Genomic DNA, 22,563 nt, shown 5'->3' with positions numbered 1-22,563 from the left:
AAGCAATAGAAGAAGCTAAGCAAAAACTTCTTGTGTTAAAGTCAAGAAATAATGTTGGTGACAGGTTGTGGGTCAATGGGGGGGGGTAGAGAGAATGGTGAAAATAAGAATGAACAAATGTATTGTGTTAGCACTTATAACAATCAAAGTGAAGAAGTTATTAGTATTGTAAGATATTATTGGAATTTTCTTCACAAGGATGGGGATTTGAGTAAAATTTTAATTAAGCACCTTATGATGTCATACAAATGGGGAAGAAGTTTAAAGGACATGCTTTTTCATAGAAAATTTGTCTTACCAAAAAATAACTTAGGTGTTTGTCCAACATCTATGTGCACTTATAAATGCAACAGTTGTTCTATTTGAAAATATATAATATGTTCCTTTGAATATGTGAATAAAATCAAATACGTACCAAGGGGACGTTTTTCATGTAATAGCAAGGGGGTTATTTATGTCTTAAGATGCCCAAGTGGTTTCTTTTATATTGGTGAAACAGAAAGACTTTTTAAAGTGAGGTTAATGGAACATATCAGGGACATAAAAAATTCAAAAGGAAGACAAGATTTTGGCATGTCATTTTAGAGATGTACATGGCAGGGATTTTTCTGTGCTTCAGGGTTGTATTTTAGAGAAAGTATCTGCCGAAAATTATGAGGAAATTCTTTTGAAAGAAAAACTGTTATATACAGAGTCTGTCTTTATTCTTAAATATGATACTTTGGTCCCTACATGACTGAATGGAGAGGTTAATTAGAAGTATTTTATTTAATTGTTTGATTGTATTATTGATTAATTGAGTTTGTGGGTTTTTTGTATAAAAGGTAGCACATTTTTAGCTGAATTTTGTAATTCCTGGAAGGTTTTGTAACGAGGCGCTAGAGAATAAAATACTTTTGGGTCTGAACCAGTGGTCTTGATTTTCTTATTGTTGCTAGTTGTATGGACAAATTAGAATAAATTGCCTTTAGCATTAGGTTGTGAGCAAAAAGTCTCAAGTTCAATACAGTGTCACTAAAAATAGCAGCAGGAATAAAAGAAAGGCCCTTCTCTAGGACTGAGATCTGAGAATCAGCTAAAACTTTCAAAGAGATATTTCAAATCAATGAGCTGAGTCTACATCCCACATTCATTTGATTGTCTTGTGGCCTTTCTCTGCAAATTGCTTCCTTCTCTTTCTTCCTCAACTCTGTGAAAGATTCTTTGAACTGGTTTCTATGTTCCTGATTGGAAGTGGAAACAATAGAAAAATCTGGTTCTGTTCCACTGGTGCTGGAACCTTCCTATGAACATCCACTTGATTAGTAGATGTGACAACCCTCATAGAACTGTCTGTAGATGGATTCAGTGGTACTGAAAGCTGGGCACTGATGAATCTCCCGTAGGTATCTGTGCCACATCCTCAGCTAAAGATGGTCAAGTCACATTTCTAGATTTCAGCCAAGAAAAGACATATCCATTTTTGAAATCAAGTATATCTAACTCAAGTTTTTTCATTTTCTGATTGCTGACAAATAAACCAATAACTTGCCTTCTGATGATGTATGAACAGTATCCTGGAATTGATGCTGACAGAGTTTATAGTCATTTAGAAGAAAACTCAGTCATGGCAATAGAACAAAAGGCTAACAAAAGAAGGATAATTTGTTGTTAAATAAAGTCCTAGCATACTCTGCGATGGCACAGTGGTGCAGCGGTAGCGTTGTCACCTCACAGCAAGAGGTTCTGCGGTTCAATTCTCAGCTGGGATGGCTTCTGTGTGGAGTCTGCATTTCCTTCCTACATTCATGTGGGTTTCCTCCCATGTTACAAAGACATGCATCTGATGCATTTTTCTCTGGGTATCTGCTAAAAATTGGCTTTGTTCTAAGTCAGACTTTCCCGGTTAACAAATGTTAGATAAATAAAATAATGGATAATTGTAAAAAGTGGAAAAATCTACATATGGCATGGATAGATTACAAAAAAAGCATTTGACAGCATCCTATATTCATGGATAAAGGAGTGCTCATAGATGTATAAGATGCACCCTACATTGATCAGATACAGTACAGTGACCATGAAAGAGTGGCAAACTACTTTTCAGCTAAGCCATGATAAAGGACAAATTATCCCAGGGATAAAAATTCAAAGAAGGATAGTCCATGGTGACTCTTTGTCACCGCTGCTTGCCCTTAACCCATTAAGCTGTCGACTTAACAGTTTAGATCATGGTTACAATCTGGCTCCCGGACAGCAACAAAATGTAAAGTCTTTTCATCTTCTTTTTGTGGGTGATTTAAAACTGTATATTTCATAAGATGGGGAGCTGAAAGCACAACTGCAAGTGGTCAAAACTTTTTCAGATGATATAAGAATTGTTGGTCTTGATAAATGTGCAAAAAACAACATTTAAAGCAGAAGAGCAGCACCAAGAAAACATCAGCCTGGGAGATGAATGTGATATAAAGGAACTGAACAGGAAGGAATGTATAAATATTTGGGAACTGAAGGACTGACAATAAAACACAAACAAATGTGAACAAAACTCAGTATGAATACTTTAGAAGACTAAAATTAATACTGAAAACATCTCTAACATCTACAAAGTCCAAGCTATAAACCAATTTACTCTTCCTGTTTTAACTTACAGTTTTGAGGTGACTGACTAGACCTGAAAGGTATTGGATCACTTAGATAGGAAAAGAAGAAAAGTGCTTCACATTTATTAAATGATGTATAAAAATCAAAATAAATAAATATATTTCTCATTCTGAAGGAAGTATGGGCTTCCTCAAAATTGATTACTTGTATAGGTCTGCAAGCATAGGCTTGCATAAATATCTGCTGAACTCATCATATCCAAACAGAGTGAAAGATGAAGAGAACAAATCTAAGATGACTTCCCTAGTCAGTTTGGCAGAAGTATATTAGTGTCAAGTGTGAATAGAAACAAAACCAGAAGTAGATAAAATCGGGCAGCAACTGAATGTGCCCCAAAAAAGAAAAGAAATAATATTTATTTAATTTACATTTGTTGACCAGGAATGTCCGACTGAGCTCAAGCCCTTTTTCAGCAGAGGCCCGGGGAGAAAAGTTCCAAAATGTGGAAAGAAAACATTTACATAACAACAGAAATATTCAAGAAGTTACAAATTATCAGTTGTAAACAAAAATTAAAACAATACCATAAACAAAAAGGATGATCAACGGTTAAAGTATAGTAAGTAATATGTTATAGTTTAGGTAAGTTAGTTTATCTAAGGTTCAGTAAACAGAGTATAGCAATACTAAGGAGGTTACATATAAAGTTTGCTAATCTAAGGTTCAGTTGGCTGAGTATGAAAAAGGCTTAGGATGTTACATAAAAAACATAGAAAGTAAGTTGTTCATACTAATTATTGTGAAATTAAGTTAGAGAGTACTATGTAGGTAGGTGGTAGTCAGGGAGGGTACATACAATGACAGATCCAGTGTTTTTTAAAGTAGTCTTTGGTGGCTAACTTGAATTGTTTGTGGTGATTTAGGTTCCTTATTTCTAGTGGGGGTTTGTTCCATGCAATATAGGTGTGGTAGCTATATAGGTTGCACCCTGTCTTGAATGTTGGTTTGTGAACATTTAATAGGCCTTGGGTTACACTTCAGAGATGTCTGGTAGGGGAATAGTGGGAGATGAGGAGTGATAGGCCTGAGCAGAAATCAGGTTGATCTATAATGGAGTGTATGATGTGGAGCTGAGATTGTAGTAGCATATGAGGTAGTTCGAGCCAGTTTAAATATTTTAAGGAGAGACAGTGGTGGGATTTGTATGTTTGTTGAGTTGCAAATCTATCTATCTTGTGATAGGTTGATTCTAATTTGGTAAGTAGGGTGGAATTCAAATGTGTAAGTATTTGGGAGCAATATGTTAGGTAGGGTAGGAGGATATAAGGAGAAAGATCAGATGAGAAGGCAAGAAATGTAGAAAAGGCATAAATATACTTGCAGGTAGAGTAAACTCCTTTAACACTCTCATGTCAATCAGGATATGACACAGGAATGTGTAAGGAGTGGTGAATTTAAACCAAAAAATGAAAGGCTAATATTAGCGGCCGAGAATAGTGGACTATGTGCATGTTGGTTTACAAAGTCCATCGATCATGTGGGAGAAACAGACAAATGCATATTCTGTAAAACAGAAGAGGAAACACTTGTACATCTTGTTGCTGGGTGTGACACACTAATAGCAGAGGGTCTGTATACTGAAAAGCATAATAATCTGGCAAGACTGCTGTATTGGGGATTGTGCAAACATTATAATACTGAAGTAGCTGAGAAGCATTGGAAACATGAGCTACATAGAATTATACAGAATGATGAAGGTTATTGTAATGATGTGAGGTATTGCCAGCTATGCCAGGAGAAGAAGGTCAGTGGATGTGTAACACCTGTCAGCTTAGCTAGCTGGAGTTTTGTAAATAATTACATGTAATTTGTATATCAAACTGATTTCTACAGGTGATGGTGTTGAAAATGTATTTGTAAAGCGGCTTGTGTTAAAAATGTTAAAAATGTACCAAGAGTGGGTCCTGCTGGATGAAAAAGGAATACACCTGTATGTCAGACTGTATTGTAACTGTTGAAATGAATATATTGTAACAGAGGATACTGAAAGAGAAGAGGTTAATCTCAATCCAGCTAACTTTAAAAAATAGCCTGAAATTGAATTACCTTGTTTAGGCCATAAAGATTGTATTTTATAGTTCTGATTACAGTCAGAGACAAAATGTCTGTGAAAACCAGGACAAGGAATCCTACTGTATCATCCTTAGGGGTAAACTAATTGCTACCCTGGAAGCGTGGAAGTTTTTGAAATGGTTTTATAACTTCCAGATGCTATAACACATTTTAGCAAAGCTATATATGTGTGTGCATTCTGACACATATGTGCTAGATTCTGGTTCAGTTTCTAGTAAAGGGGTAGTATGGGAACCAGAAGCATACCTCTCAACTTCTTACAGCAAGAAATATGGACAAACCTATAAATAATGGAGGGACAAAGGCCAGAAAATAGGGATACTTTTTAACTATTGCTCTAACAAACTTAGAAAGTTGATAGAATAACAGGTTTTTGCTTTAGCATGAATTTTCTGAAGGGTATGAAGTCTAAAACTCAAATGTCTGTCATCATTTTCTGACTTTAACTCTCAATGTTTTGCCAATAATTTCCCAGAAAAATCACCATTTTATGAGAAATGGACCAAACATATGAGTAAAAAATCTGGACATTTTGCAGAAATCTGTACAGTTGAGAGGTATGAAGAAGTCAGATGACTAGGTGTATGTGATGTCATTCTGTAAGCCAGCACTGAAATTATGCTTTTATACTAAATGAGACAGAAGTCTCAGAGCAGTCAGTTTTTGAAACCTGACAAAGAAAGACAACTTACCTACATCATCTTGCCTTGCTGTAGTAAGAGAACTAGGGAACAGTAATTCTTTAGATCAGTTAGGAAAATATAGTGAGATTAGTTAAGTATTGTTTTCTGTATCTGTGTGAATCTTTCCACCAGTGTTATTTTTAATATTCCCTGTGACTGAAACTCTAGTGTTTATTGTAAATATATATTTATTATTTTCATGCTATTTTATTATTTTATTATTTATTATTAAATATACTTAAACTTTTCATTGTGGCTGGTCCTTTAGAGAATAGTTTAAATTCTGAGAGTACTTATATTTATTTGGTGACAACTGTGGCCACTCCTGAAAGCCTTGCTGCACTGGTCAAACATTACCATTTGTATTAGTATTAATTTTACTCAGTATAATTAGGTACACTTGTAAGAGCCTTAAAGTAGCTGTCTTTGGAGTTTTCTGGTGGCAGCATCCACCTTATAATCTGGGCAGAGGGGGCATAGCTGGTAAATCTGTGCCAGCATTTCTCAGGTGTGTGTGTGTGTGCGCGCGCGCGTGTGTGCCAGCTGCTTGAAGCAGGGATGCAGAGCACTTGTTTCACAGAAAGGGTGGTGGAGGACTTGGCTTGGAACATTCGACTGAGGACTCAATGTACAGCTGTGTCAGTGTGGAGTCTTATTTGGGACCTGATGAGAGAGAGGAAACCCAACCCCAGGATGGGAGTGTGTTCCCTGTGTGTTCTTACAGGAAATTGTGCTTGGTGCAGAGAACTGCATCTGGAAATACTGTGTGTGTCTATTTTTGCTCCAAGTGAAAGTTCCTCACCTGTGTCAGTGGTGAGGATTGAGGCTTCTTGATTACTGGTCCAGCACAGGGGCATCATAGTTATATCACATGAGATCACCCATTACAAACAGTTCAAAAATAGATAAGAGAAAATCAGATATAGCGGTCTGTGAAAAGAAGACAAAAGTAGCGCTGATCATTGAAATTGAAATTGCTACACCCAGTGATTACAGAAAGACAAAGAGTTATAAAATACCAGGAAGTGCAGGCAGAAATTAAGGCAATGTGGAAGAAGGATAACCAGACAGTTCTAATAGCAGTAGGAGGAATGGGTCTCATAAAAAAGTACAATATTATTTAGAAATGCTACTGATACATGTAACTCTGTATGATTTGCAGAAGTCAGTTCTGGGCACATTAGCACTTTTGACTAACATCAAAGATTTAAACAATACCAATTTCATGAACTTTAATCATACTTTGACTTAGGAATGGGGTCTATTCCCCTCATGGTATTAGAAACCCAAAAGGATTGGAGAAATTAAAGCAGGCAACATAATTCTTGCAGATAAGGCATTTAGAAGTGAAGAGTTGAGAATTATATTAAATTTAGAGATGCAGAATAGCCCTTGGTCTTCCAAGAGTAAGAGTTTAAATTTTAAGGTTGGTGTTACAGAATCAAAACAATACAAAATTTTGTAACACAATTTTTGATTATTTTATGGAATCACCTACCTATATTAATTCATCTTTCAGCTATTTTTTTTAATTAGATTTGTTGATGGGATCTGAGACTTATAATCCCTTTTTCAGAGTCTGTGTTCCTTGAAGGCTTTAAGAGCCAGAGTACAATGAAACAACCTATGAATTTATGAACAAGTTCACATGTATAGTTTATGAAATACTGAGGCTGTATGTACTCTGCAATGTTAAATTTGTTTAATAAAGCTTCCTGTGTGGAAAAGAAGAAGCATAGAAACAATATGTTCATGTTAATTTTGGCAGAGAGAATGCCCATCAGCAGGATTTAACTAAGTCAAGGGGACTGTGTCAGTGGTAAAACATTTAATGGAATCATTGTTGTTGTTGTTGTATCTTTCAGCTTTTCCCGGTTAGGGGTCGCCACAGCGGAACTCCGGTCCACTAATGATTGGCAGTTGATTTTTACGCGCTGAGTTGCCAGCCCTAACGCACAACCTTCAATGAAGGTACGCCCATTCATGCATGTCTCCACGCAGAAGACGCTCTAGCTGAGAGTTGAACCGGTTAGCGTCTTACTGTGAGGCGACAATGCTCCCGCAGCTAATGGAATCATGAAGCCTGCTAATTGACAAAACAGATGCCAATATAATTAAATTTGTTACCACAACCAAACTTATCTTTGAGTTTTAAAATGTAGCAGTTCCAGTCCTTAAAAATGTTCATCCTATCAGAGTTATTACCGGCTGGAATTATTAGATATACATGATGGCTGTACTGGCTTTTGCTGGTTTGACAAACACTTAGGAAAATAATCACCATGAGATAACCTGCTGTGTGGTTAGGGGCCCCCAGTGACCACAGGATTTGCTGGTGCTTAAAACCTGCTATGGTGACTCACAATGCTGCCATAGTATTTAAACCAAATAGGAAGATTGTAATCATGTCCTTAAAGGGGACTTGAAATAGATTTTGGGAAGGAGACATAAGACCACTGAAACAAGAGCACAGGTCCCATGTCAAACATTTTGTTGAAAAACATATTAAAATTTTTATAAGATGCACAGTGTGATTGTGATACATTAAAACAACTCTGAAAACAGAGATACAATAAAAATGTAAAGCTCAAGGTGGAGTTTTTCTTTACAGCACAGCATCTAGGTTTGTGCAAATATCCTCATGGAATAGCTGACTGACAGTCCAATGTGGCCTGACTGCTTAGTGTTTTAGGCATCACCTATATTTAAACTTTACTTCACCATTGTCTACTGACTATTTATTCATTAGCATACAGCAAAAGAAGGATTCATGTCCCCCCACTACAGCCAAACTTGGTAGTAAACACAATAGTAGCTGCCCCATAATGTATAATCAGCATTAAAATATAGTGGTTAATAACATTTCCTTGCTGAGAAATAGGTTTATTACCATTTGAAAACTTTAATTTGCTGCAGCAAAAATGTGTTTCTGTTTATGGGCTGACATTGCATAAAAAAAAAGTGTGCTGCGTTTTCATGTATTGGTAGTGCTGCTATTTTCCCATTAATTATCTGTGTGCCACTGCCAGCCCAACTATTTGGAATTTTGTAAATAAGCATATGTAATTTGTGAATATTAATATGATTCATATGCTTGTCTTACAGATGTAAGAAAACTGCATGTTATGTACCGAGCTTCAAGAACGTAACCACAGTGTACCCTACTGGAAAAGAACAGAAATGTATATAAACCTGTACAAATGTATGTTTTAATAGTAGAAGCTGGAACATACAGAGTTAGCTTATAAAACTTCAAGAAAATAAGTTGAAATTGTTTTATGATTGTGTTATCTCTCAGTTTCAGTGAAACAGACACAATGTCTAGAGCTAGAGGTTTTTCTATTGTCTTGAAACAAATAATTACTAGGTTTCAAATGTAAAAGCGTTTTACTGTCTTATCATTTCCAAGTTCTGCAAACTTCTGAGAGATATGTACTTCTCACACAGAGATGCAAAAATTCTTAGTTTCTGTTAGCCTAGGAAATTAAGGCAGGTGACAAAGAGTGATGTCATCCAGGCTAACCCAGCAGTAATATGTGATAGTAATTTAAGAACTCTCTCAGAGAAATACTGTGCATTTTGTATCTTGTCTTGGACCTAGCAAAAACATCTATTCATCTGCATTCGCCTTGCTCTGTAAGTAAGTCTAGGGTACAATAATTTATTTTAGTGATATAGTTAGGAATATAGTAAAGAGTAGTTTAGAGGTTTTCTGTATTTATTTGAGACTGTGCTGCAATGCTGTTTTAAAATATTTCCTGTGATTCTGAACTCTGTAGTTACTGTGTTGATTGAGTATTGTCTTGTTCTTTTATTATTTATTATTAAATATATTTAAACCTGTCTTTGTGGCTGATATTTGTGAGACATATTTAAGCTCTTATAGTACTGGCATATGCATTTGGTGACACTGTAAAGGCCACTCCAATACCCTTGCTCTTAGTCACATTTACCATTTGGATAATAGTAACATTACACAGTAGGATTGGTCACCCTTTGTTAAGAGCCTTAGAGTAGCTGATAAAGAGCTGGATGGTGGCAGTGATAATTACCTTATAGTCTGGGCAGAAGGGGACATAGCTAGTAAACCTGTGACAACCTTTCCCAGGTGTGTGTGTGTGTGTTTGTATATAAATCAAATCTCAAACTCTGTGTGCGTGTGTGTGTGTGTGTGTGTGTGTGTGCGTGCGTGCGTGCATGTGTGTGTGTGTGTGTGTGTGTGTGTGTGTGTCAGCTACTTGGGCAGGGGCATGAAGCACTGGTTGGACAGAGAGGGTGCTGGATGTTTTGGCTTGGCCACTCTGCTGAGATCTCAACCCTATAGCTGTGCCAGTGAGAGTCTTACTGGGGATCTGGAGAAAGAGGGAGAAACCAGCCCCAGACTGACTGTGATCTCTGTTAGCTCTTAAAGGAAATTGTACTTTACTGTGTGTGTACTTGTCATCATCCCATTGTGCACATCCTTCAATGTTGCCAGTGGTGAGGATTGAGGCTCCTTGATTAGTGGGCCAGTGCAGGGGTGTCACAATCTGCTATTACATATATATATATATATATATATATATATATATATATATATATATATATATATGAGTATATCTCTCAGCCTGTTAGTGCAATAAATCTGGACAGAGACTAAAATAATGGGGGGAGGGGCAAAGGCCCCAAAATAGGGACAAAATTTAAATATTGGTCTTATAAGTAAAGCTGCAAATAATGGGATTTGTGTTAGCATGCATTTTCTGAAGGAAGATGTATGTCATTATTTAGTAACTTAAATCCTCATTGGTTTGCCATAAAACTACTTACTTTATGAAGAACAGACCAAAAAAATGAGGCAAACATTTGGACAGTCTGTGAAAATCTGGACAGTTGAGAGGTTATGGAGGATGTGATACTTCATATTTACTGTTTATTTCCCCATTATCCTTAAGTAGAATGGCATCCCCCTTAATCGAAGTGTTCCACTGTTTTTTTAGTGATCTCACTTGCCACACTCCTGTGACACAATGGTAATATTTTGTTGTCATTCTACATACCCTTTAGTGAGTACTGGTTTACTGAGTTATGTTGGTTTTAGCAGCACTTAAAGGGCAGTAATTTATCATACCTATTATGACTGCATGTATGTAGATATTGTAATATTGATAATTGTCAATACGATATGCCCTTTAACTGGGCGGCAACATCTTTGCATCTCTTGCCTTAAATAAGAAATCAGTGGTATAGTTTGTTACTCCAGTGTGGTTAACCTTAAAAATATTGCCTGAAATGAAGGGTTTGTATATCCAGACCAACACATCTTACAGTAAACCCATCATTTTGTAGTCAGGTTTAAAGCATTTGCAGCCACATCCCATGGCTAAAATATAGATGTGCACATACCTCTCAACCTCTTAAAGCTAGAAATCTGGACAAAGCCATAAATAAAAGTTGGACAAAGGCCCAGAAATGGAGACAAATTTTAAATATTGCTCTTACAAACTTAGAACTTTGATAGAATAACAGGTTTTGCATTAAGATGGAATTTTCAGAGGGATATGAAGTCTGAAACTCAATTGCCGATTTATTTGCTAACTTCAATCTTTAATGATTTTCCACTAATTTGCCAGAAAACCACATTTTTATGAAAAACAGACCAAAATATGGGGCAAAAATCTGGACATTCTGCAAATAATCTGTACAGTTGAGAGGTATAGAGCCGTCATCGTTCAACTCGCTGACTTTTTATTATCTGAATATGAGCTTTTGGTTTAGATTAGAATTCAACAAATTAGTTGGTGGCTCGCATATACTCATACTAGTTCCCTGAAAACAACTTGTTTGGCGGGACACATTTTTAACACGAATCTGGAACTACAATAACACAGCAGATAAATTAGCAGTCAGAGCTAACTGTAAGTGGTTATATCAACATAATAATGCCTTGCTAATGCAAAGCATAAAGTGATAGATAAAAAAATAAAATTAAAATGAAACCTCAAACATAAAATGGAAGTGAAATCTGAAGCAGCTAGCGACTTTAGGAAGTGTATTACAGTAATTCACAGGTTATATTGACCACATTTGTGGCTTTCTGTAGTGCTTTCTGTCTGTAGGCTATTGTTTTTAGCTGAAGCCTTTCTTTAACTTGGCTAGTTTGTGTTAATTGTCTGCTGAGTGGGGGCTGGCTCTTTTGTGTTCTTGTAAAAATAAAAAGTTATTCTTCTGGTATTTAAGCCCTAACTTTGATAGGGTTTCTGTCTATACACACTGAGCAGAGTGGATGAAAGTTGTTGACCGCAACAGTTAGCTGAGATATATAAGTATCCTGTTTTTTTTTATTATTTATACAGATTATTGTTTCTAACAATTAATATATAGCACTTTTATTGTCTGCTTTTTAGTCTTTGAGTGTATTTTATTGCTATTAACTAATCTGCACAAGTAACTGATTTGTCTGCAGTTAAAAGCATTCTGTATCTTTACAAATCTTTATCTGTTTAAAAACTTTCATTTGTGGCTTTTATCTGTTTAAAAACTTTCATTTGTGGCTTTCTGTAGTGCTTTCTGTCTGTAGGCTATTGTTTTTAGCTGAAGCCTTTCTTTAACTTGGCTAATTTGTGCTAATTGTCTGCTGAGTGGGGGCTGGTTCTTTTGTGTTCTTGTAAAAAAATAAACTGGTTCTTCTGGTATTTAAGCCCTAACTTTGAAAGGGTTTCTGTCTATACACACTGAGCGGAGTGGATGAGAGTTGTTGACCACAACAGTTAGCTGAGATATATAAGTATCCTGTTTTTTTTTTTTGATTATTTATACAGATTATTGTTTCTAACAATTAATATATAGCACTTTTATTGTCTGCTTTTTAGTCTTTGAGTGTATTTTATTGCTATTAACTAATCTGCACAAGTAACTGATTTGTCTGCAGTTAAAAGCATTCTGTATCTTTACAAATCTTTATCTGTTTAAAAACTTTCATTTGTGGCTTTTATCTGTTTAAAAACTTTCATTTGTGGCTTTTATCTGTTTAAAAACTTTAATTTGTGGCTTTCTGTAGTGCTTTCTGTCTGTAGGCTATCGTTTTTAGCTGAAGCCTTTCTTTAACTTGGCTAATTTGTGCTAATTGTCTGCTGAGTGGGGGCTGGTTCTTTTGTGTTCTTGTAAAAAAAAACTTGTTCTTCTGGTATTTAAGCCCTAACTTTGATAGGGTTTCTGTCTATACACACTGAGCAGAGTGGATGAGAGTTTTTGATGGCAACAGTTAGCGGAGATATATAAGTATCCTGTTTTTTTTTATTATTTATACAGATTATTGTTTCTAACAATTAATATATAGCACTTTTATTGTCTGCTTTTTAGTCTTCGGGTGTATTTTATTGCTATTAACTAATCTGCACAAGTAACTGATTTGTCTGCAGTTAAAAGCATTCTGTATCTTTACAAATCTTTATCTGTTTAAAAACTTTCATTTGTGGCTTTTATCTGTTTAAAAACTTTCATTTGTGGCTTTCTGTAGTGCTTTCTGTCTGTAGGCTATTGTTTTTAGCTGATGCCTTTCTTTAACTTGGCTAGTTTGTGTTAATTGTCTGCTGAGTGTGGGCTGGTTCTTTTGTGTTCTTGTAAAAAAAAAAAAAACTTGTTCTTCTGGTATTTAAGACCTAACTTTGATAGGGTTTCTGTCTATACACACTGAGCAGAGTGGATGAGAGATGTTGACCGCAACAGTTAGCTGAGATATATAAGTATCCTGTTTTTTTTCGATTATTTATACAGATTATTGTTTCTAACAATTAATATATAGCACTTTTATTGTCTGCTTTTTAGTCTTCAAGTGTATTTTATTGCTATTAACTAATCTGCACAAGTAACTTATTTGTCTGCAGTTAAAAGCATTCTGTATCTTTACAAATCTTTATCTGTTTAAAAACTTTCATTTGTGGCTTTTATCTGTTTAAAAACTTTCATTTGTGGCTTTCTGTAGTGCTTTCTGTCTGTAGGCTATTGCTTTTAGCTGAAGCCTTTCTTTAACTTGGCTAATTTGTGCTAATTGTCTGCTGAGTGTGGGCTGGTTCTTTTGTGTTCTTGTAAAAAAAAAAAAAAAACTTGTTCTTCTGGTATTTAAGTCCTAACTTTGATAGGGTTTATGTCTATAAACACTGAGTAGAGTGTATGACATTTTTTGATGGCAACAGTTAGCTGAGATATATAAGTATCCTGTTTTTTTTCGATTATTTATACAGATTATTGTTTCTAACAATTAATATATAACACTTTTATTGTCTGCTTTTTAGTCTTCGAGTGTATTTTATTGCTATTAACTAATCTGCACAAGTAACTGATTTGTCTGCAGTTTAAAGCATTCTGTATCTTTACAAATCTTTATCTGTTTAAAAACTTTCATTTGTGGCTTTTATCTGTTTAAAAACTTTCATTTGTGGCTTTCTGTAGTGCTTTCTGTCTGTAAGCTATTGTTTTTAGCTGAAGCCTTTCTTTAACTTGGCTAGTTTGTGTTAATTGTCTGCTGAGTGTGGGCTGGTTCTTTTGTGTTCTTGTAAAAAAAAAAAAAAAAAAAACTTGTTCTTCTGGTATTTAAGCCCTAACTTTGATAGGGTTTCTGTCTATACACACTGAGCAGAGTGGATGAGAGATGTTGACCGCAACAGTTAGCTGAGATATATAAGTATCCTGTTTTTTTCGATTATTTATACAGATTATTGTTTCTACAATTAATATATAGCACTTTTATTGTCTGCTTTTTAGTCTTCAAGTGTATTTTATTGCTATTAACTAATCTGCACAAGTAACTGATTTGTCTGCAGTTAAAAGCATTCTGTATCTTTACAAATCTTTATCTGTTTAAAAACTTTCATTTGTGGCTTTTATCTGTTTAAAAACTTTCATTGTGGCTTTCTGTAGTGCTTTCTGTCTGTAGGCTATTTTGTCCCCACCCTCCCTCACAGTTGGCGTCTTGCTCTTATACTTGGCGGCTTTGCAGTTGCCCACCGGTACTGTAAATCTGATCTGTGACACTCCTCCCAGTCTAGTGTCATTAGCTCATTCTACCTAATACAGAGGAACATTTGATAAGGCCTTCTGTTTCTCCTTTTTCCCTTTCAAAAGAAAAGGGAAAAAATAAAAAAATTTTTTTTTTTGCCTGAACCTCCTTGTGTTCTGACTGTGCTTCTCCAACATTTTGGAAATATAGAGTATATTTCAGAGCATTTATTATAACTGTAATTGCCTTAATATTGCTACAACTCAAGTGCTCTAGGTTGCACTGCATCTGAAGTGTTTGTGTGTTTTAGCTGCTTTTCTTTATATATATATATATATATATATATATATAGACTTCTCTGTTTCTTTAACTAAATAAGCTCTGCAAAGTTGTTTTATTGCATTCCTGCCTGTATTTCTGAGTTTTTTTTCCACTTTTAAAGTTTGTTTTTGCTTAGTTTAACTGGTAGGCTACACACTCAAGTGTGCTAGCCAAATTAAAGCATTTACTGTGTTTCTGTGCCTAATTTCTGCTACTTTGTAAAAAAAAAAAAAAAAATCCTTGTTTCCCACCTTTACTGAACTAGAATAGTCCAGTCTTCAGTTATTGCTGATCTCTGGGCTGTGTCATAGTTCCTGTGTTGCCCATATCCTTATTTGGATAGGAGGAAGCTTCTTTGTTCACCAGTGAGAGTGGGGAGCTCTGAGCAGCCTATCTGTCCATTGAGGAGTGGTTCCAGCCCAGTGACCTGTAGCTTATTGGCCATTTTGGACCATTTCCTATCTCTTCTAACCCCCTGATTTAAAGCTAGCTTTAGCGTGCTTTTGTGCTTGAAATTTAAAGTTTGTCCTGTTTGTTGCATTTACCTGTTGAGGCTACACACTCAAGTGCGCTAGCCTGTGTTACATATTTATTGCATTTTCCTGCTGTTTGTTGCAAAAAAAAAATTATCCTTGTTTCCCGCCTTTCCTGACCTAGAGTAGTCCAAATACAGGCTTTGCTGTATTCTGGACTTTTGGAAAGTTCCTGTGTTGCCCATTTCCTTTCTTTGATAAAGGGAGGCTTCTTTGTTCATCAGTGGCAGTGGGGAGCTTAGAGCAGCCTATCTATTCCTGGAGGAGTGTTCCCAGCACAAGAATCTGGTAGTCTATTGGCTGTTTTAGGCCAATTTCTGGCTCTTTCAAGTCCCCCTGTATAAAACCCGCTTTGGCGCAGTTTTTGTGCTTGATACTACTCAGCCAAGCTCCTTGTGGTCCTGCAGAGTGGTGCTAGCAGCAGAGAGGCCAAAAGAGTGACTGCTAACCTGATAAAAGTGTTTTTTTCCTGCTACTATCTGGGCGACTGTCCGATCTAGCTAAACTGCAAGTATTTCTGCTTCTTGAACTGTTTTAAACTGTTTAAAGTTGTTTTTGCACCTGCCCTTTTAAAGTTTGTCCTGTTTGTTGCATTTACCTGTTGAGGCTACATGCTTAAGTGTGCTAGCCTGTGTTACATATTTATTGCATTTTCCTGTTGTTTGTTGCAAAAAAGAAAAATCAAAAACAAAAAGAATTATCCTTGTTTCCCGTCTTTCCTGACAAAGAGTAGTCCAAATACAGGCTTTGCTGTATTCCGGACTTTTGGAAAGTTCCTGTGTTGCCCATTTCCTTTCTTGGATAAAGGGAGGCTTCTTTGTTCACCAGTGGCAGTGGGGAGCTTAGAGCAGCCTATCTATCCCTGGAGGAGTGTTCCAAGCACAAGAATCTGATAGTCTATTGGCCGTTTTGGGCCAATTTCTAGCTCTTTCAAGTCCCCCTGTATAAAACCCGCTTTAGCGCGGCTTTGCGCGATTTTGCGCATAGCGCAGCATCGGGCAATGCCGCTTAATTGGGTTTAAACAATTCTTGGCTCCACAAAGTCTGCTCTTCACTTTTTCCCTTAGAACTGATCTAGTTCTCATAATAAACACCCTATTCCTACTCTAAAGCCTGGCACTTGCTCACTAAAGCAATTATATAAGTCAGCACTAAAAAATTAAAAGCACTACACCCTCACAAACTCCCCTTGAATACCTTGTTCCCCATTGGCCCTTTTTTTCAATTATAAAGGAATTTCCAATACTATTCTAGCATGTCCAAAGGTCAGTTGTCAATCTCCTCTCCTGTCCAGCTGGTGAATCTGGGAATCTTGAGGCAATGTTACAACTGCCTCATGTACACAGACAACCCTCTCCTCCTCCCAACAAATTCCAACACATGTGAGAGATGCAACCATATAGTCAAACTGGAGGCTAAGCTCTCTCAACTCAGTACTGGCGTAACCAGTCAGGAGGAGAAGGAAACCACACTCACTACAATTCCAGTCTCACATAGACCTACCACAACAACAAACCAAACACATAAACACACAAAAACATACTCGGAGGCTCTAAATAAAAATCTACCTAAGCAGCAGAGACCTCCAAAGAAGACACCCAAGCAACCACTACCCCAAAACAAAACACGTGCAACACATAGCTCACAAAGCCAGTGTGCCGAACAGTCACAGCCCTTAAGGCTAAACAACACACCTGATACACTTGTAATAGGTGACTCTATCATCAGGCACACTGACGTCCCGCTCACCAGGCTGAACAAGGAGAAGGTCATGGTGAGCTGCCTGTCGGGTGCTAGGATCCACCACATAACACAAGCACTCAGGTCACTCCAAGGCAAGTACAAATATGACTCAGTCATTGTCCATGCTGGTGTGAATGACCTGAGACGTACCTCCCTGGACTACATGAAAAGAGACATAGAGGAGCTCTCTGAGCATGTAGCCCAGGCCGGTATGACCCTGACCTTGAGTAGCATCTTACTCCTCACCAAGAATGATGCCACAGTATGAAGACAAGATGATCAATTTCAACAATTGGCTTAAGTATTGGTGTCATTCAAAGGGGATCCAATGCCTGTCAGCCTGGGATGACATGCTCGACAAGCCACGATGCTTCGCTAGGGACGGCTTGCACCTGTCACCCCTGGGCTTTCGGATATTGGCAAAGGCTCTTGCCACCCCCATAGTGCCTTTTTTAGGCAAGGCTCAAAAGACACACCCACCTCCATAGGTATCACAAGGGATAAGAAACTAAGAGTAATGCTACTCAATGCCAGAAGTCTAAACCTCAAGATGCATGCACTCGAAACTCTCCTTAGCATGGAGGACATCGATATCTGTGCAGTAACAGAAACTTGGTTCAAGGCTCCTGAGAGCACCCCAGCACTACCAGGTTATACCTCATACCATGTTTTTTGGCCCCCAAAACTTGGACCAAACCACAAAAGGAGGGGGAGTATCAATATTCATCAAAGATACCCACACCTCCAGGTTGGTGGCACAGCACGAAGCATCAGAGACTATCCATGTGCAACTAACAGTGGGTAAAACTGCCTTCCAGTTTATAGCCTGCTACAGACCACCCTCCCAAACCCAGGAACCCCACTCGGCCTTCCTGAGAACACTGAAAAATATGAAGGTCTCTCCAAACACCATCATATTGGGCGACTTCAACTACCCAAACATAGACTGGGAGCATTACTCTAGCTCCAACACCCTAGCCCAAAGGTTCCTAGAATTTATAAACTCAAATGCTATGGAACAACTTGTTACCATTCCCACTAGAGGGGAAAACATAATGGACCTGATCATCACCAACATGGGGACTCTATGCTCCAGACCAGAAGTGTATCCCTCACTGGTAAGATCAGACCATAAACTAATCTCACTAGATATTCACATCCTGACCCCAGCCCCTGCCCAGAAAACCACAGTGAAAAACTTCTCTAAAGCAAATTTCACACTCCTCAAAACTGAGGTGGAATCCTTCAAAGCCCCCGGGCCTGTGGAAAATATGGTCAAGACTACAGAATCCTTTATAAACACATTCTATGAACACCTTCAGGAATGCATGGATCATGCAATCCCAAATAAAACCAAAACCCAATCCTCCAAAGGCAGGCGTCCTGTCTGGTGGACCCCAGCCATAAACAAACTATACAATAGAAGGAGGAAGCTACTACATGATAGAGCAAAATCCCAAAAAGGGAAGGCATCTCTGATCAGTATTAGCAAAAAACTACAGGCACTCATAAAATCGTCTAAGGCCAGCTTCGAGAGAAAAATTGCACATGACACTAAGAATAATCACAAGGCATTCTTTAGTTATGTTAGGAACCTGGGTGGGAATTCCCAGATATGCTCAGAATTAGACCAAAATGACAAAAAATACACCGAACCCACAGACATTGCCAACATCCTAGCTGACAGGTTCAGTGCAAACTTCTCCCCCCCTTCCCCACCAAAAGGGCAAATATCTATCCCAGCAGAGTGCTGCCCCCCTGACATCTCAGATGCTCAGGTAAGAGCCGCCCTCTCCAAAGCAAAAAAACACAGCATCAATGGGACCAGACGGTGTCCCGGACTGCATCCTACATGAACTCCAAGAAGAACTAAACCCAAACATAAAACTACTGTTCAATCTCAGCCTTACTACAAGATATGTACCCAAAGAGTACAGCAACAGTGGTCCCTCTCCACAAAGGTGATGTCTCAATGGATCCTGGAAACTATCGCCCCATAAGCCTGACTAGCTTGGTCTGCAAAGCTATGGAAAGGATCATCATGGACCTCATAAATAAAGATATTGGGGACCTACAGACACTGGATCCTACCCAGTTCGGCTTTGTTAAGGGCAGATCCTGCCTCTTAAACCTGGTCGATTTCTTTGAAACAGTCACCAAGGCCATTGATGAGGGGAAGGTGGTCCACACAGCCTACCTGGACCTCGCAAAAGCCTTCGATACAATACCTGTCTCGGGCATTATAGATAAGCTCACCAGCTTAAATATAAACCCCTATGTCACTAGATGGGTTGTAAACTGGTTCAAGGACAGAACCCACATGGTTAAAATTGCTGGAGCCATGTCAGACTCCAAACCAGTTACAAGTGGCATCCCACAAGGCTCAGTCCTGGGACCTCTCTTGTTCGGTATATATTTCTCGGAGGTACAGGCCAACACGGAAGGACTGTGGCTGACCAAGTTCGCAGATGACTGCAAACTGGGCGCCATAATCAAATCTCCAGCCGACACAAGCATCCTACAAAAGGGCCTCATAGAAACAGACAACTGGTGCCAGAGCCATGGCCTCAAGCTAAACGCCAAAAAGTGTATAGTCATCCCCTTTGGCAAAAACAAAGTGCCCACAAATTACCACATAGGTGGTAATCCATTAAGTACGGAAGAAGTAATTAGGGACCTGGGGACCCAAGTTGATAGCAATCTCTCATTTGACAACCACTTGGCCAAAGTGGTTAGAAAAACATTTTATATAGCCCACCTAATCATGAAGGGATTCACATCTAGATCAGGGGAGGTTATCGTGCCTCTTTACTCATCCCTCATCATGCCCATAATTAAGTACAATGCCCCTTTTGGGATGTACCTTACCAGACACCTGCAGCAACTGGAAAGACCCTAAAAGTACCTCACCAAAGGATCAAAGGGCTCAAACAGATGCCATATGCTGCCCGGTTAAAGAAACTCCAGCTCTACTCAGTGGCATACCACCTGCTCAGAGGCGATCTGTGCCTGACGTATAAAACCATGTGCAACCCGGAATTAATGGACATGCTGCACCTCAGAAAATCCAAATCCCATCGAGCTACGCGCTCGAGAGACTTGAACCTCAGCAGTGAAATAGATAGGACATGCTGGAGGGACAGATTCATAACCCAGAGGCTCCCTTCACTCTGGAATAAAATCCCAGTCCAGGTTAGGCAGAGTCCTTCATTGACTCTCTTCAAGAGAAATCTTGATGAGTGGATGGGAGATCGTAGATTTACCCCGGGTATCACTTCTGTGTCACTGTTTGATAGAGGCACAGTATACTAACCTCGAAAAAGGGCATAGCAAAATTCATGTAAAATGGGTGGCGAAAGCCAAACACACTCTGACTAGGCTTGTAAATGCCCTAGGGCAGATAGCCTAGTATGAACCTATGAACATCTGTAAACATCTGTAAGGGCAATGGCCCTGCCAACCACCTCTCCCCCAAGATGTCACCGAACCGTCTTGCAAACCGTAGTTATTGAATATTCAGCTGGCAAATGAGGACAATGGGACATATTTTTCCCAAACTAAAGGCACCTCATCCTACAGTTTATGCAATGGTCGCGACAATCTTATTCTCAAAATTCGCTGATTTTTTGAGGAAGCTACATGCAGGCACTGTCATTCAAAAGTGTCCAAAATTAAACTATTCTGCAACTCACTTGATCCCGCCCGCTACAGCGAACAGTGCCCCGACACTCATACGTCGCTCTTCAAATAATTAGGAAAGGTAGAAAATGTGCAAGGTTAAGGTTAAATTTGACGATGATTTTTTGTAGGAGATCAACAGTGGTACAGTAATTAGCGTTACTATGTTGTCAATAGCTGCACCCGTTTGATTCGTGGGTGTGGCGTTGCTGCCTTACACCAATAGCTTCACACGTTTGATTCGTGGGTGGGTGCAGTGTAGTTCCGCATGTTTTCCTTGATTCTGTAAACTGATTTATTTTTCTCTGGGGACTCCTTCTTCCCAAAAGCATGTATTGCTTGCTGATCTCCGAGATTTTCCGCAGGAATGAGCGCTTATAGAATACAGAATTGTTCTTACTTACATTAGGAGCATCAAAGCCTTACGTCAATATACTTTCTCCATTTTTACCGGTTTAATATCTCGAAATCTGCCATTTTCTTGTGACCTAGTATTAATCGATGATGTGTTGTGAAACTGTTTGGAGGTTAATACCCTACCTTTTGTTTCATTTGTGTATAGTTTATATGTTACTTTTTCTTCGCAAATTTTTACGAAAGTTAATACACAACAAATACAACATTTGAAAAACTATTAATGAAATATTGGAAATAAGAAAAGAAACATGCGCCGCCCGGGAATCGAACCCGGGTCGCAAGAATGGGAATCTTGCATGATACCACTACACCAGCGGCGCCTTGTATACAATCAATGTTACTATAGTGTCTTACAATATATGTCAGTATAGACAAGCCAGCGTCATAACTTTCTGAACTGTTTTTGGGGTTTGTATAGTGAAACTGGATGTCGGTTGTAACTGAGATAATCTTTACGTCTCTCGTAATGTTTGCCATGACTGGATCATAGCAAAGTGCACAAATCCTTTGCGCTACTATACAAGCAATATAGCGGACCGGAGTAGCCGGAAAACGCCGAAATAAATTACTAGGTTTGCCTCCTGTAAAAACAGCTACCGCAGAGGCTCCTGTTTTTTTTTAATTCTGGTCGCCGTTATGGTCTGTCAATGAAGAGTTAATAAATAGTAAGAACATGGTCATATTTCTTTTCAGCTGTTTATTTTTTCCTTTTAGGTAACGTAGAAAGCACGCTATGAACGCAATCAAACACACCGTTTCAAAATAATGAGCACTTTTACTGTAGACTAGAGAGTTGTAGAGGGCGGTTCGGATAGGAAAATCTGTCGAGCTTTTCTCGTGTGCCAGCACACCTGTAACTGCAAGAAATCGGGACAAGGCTTCAACAGGGGGAGTGGGCGACAAAGGCTGTAAATCAGGGATATTTTTTAATCATTTCTCTTACGGTGTACAGCCAGAGATTTACATTTTGTAAGCAAACCTACTGTTGTTGCACCCACTACCCACACCTATCACTTTAAAAAAATGTACATAGCCCTCAAAATACTACCCTAGATATGTAGCAAGAGGCATATTTCCAACTGTAACCATTTATGTGCATAAAAAGCTAGTTTTAGAAGTGTTTCCTTTTGCACAATAATCTGTTTATCTCTATACTGCAGTTGTTTACACAGTTCTAAACATTCTGTGCTTTTTGAGTGTTGGCATTTCCAAGGGATGCTTAGAAAAAATGTACTCACTTAAATACACTAAGTATGCCTAGCTAAACCCGTTATAAACTTAGTTTCTAGAGTAACAGGATTTGTGTTAGTGTACTTTTTTTCTGAAGGCTAATATATGTCATTATTTAATAGCTTCAATTTTCAATGGTTTGTCAAAAAACACAGATTTTATGGGGGAACAGACCAAAGACAAAAATGGACAATTGAGAGGTAATTCCTGCAAATCTTGACAATTTCTTTTCCCATCAGCTATTCTGTTTGTTGTGAATAACGCA

The 22,563-nt window shown here is 38.1% G+C and overlaps 1 non-coding gene across 1 annotated transcript; it reads right to left on the bottom strand.

Moving 5' to 3' along the window:
- Nucleotides 1-21,317: 21,317 nt before the first annotated feature.
- TRNAG-CCC lies at nt 21,318-21,388 on the bottom strand. Its single transcript has one exon. It is a non-coding gene; the product is annotated as a tRNA-Gly (tRNA).
- Nucleotides 21,389-22,563: the final 1,175 nt, after the last annotated feature.

This window comes from Protopterus annectens, chromosome 4.part0 (genome assembly GCF_019279795.1).
Source record: "Protopterus annectens isolate FY-2018-M chromosome 4.part0, PAN1.0, whole genome shotgun sequence".
Taxonomy (NCBI): Eukaryota; Metazoa; Chordata; order Ceratodontiformes; family Protopteridae; genus Protopterus; species Protopterus annectens.
This window is presented reverse-complemented; position numbering and strand designations above follow the sequence as displayed.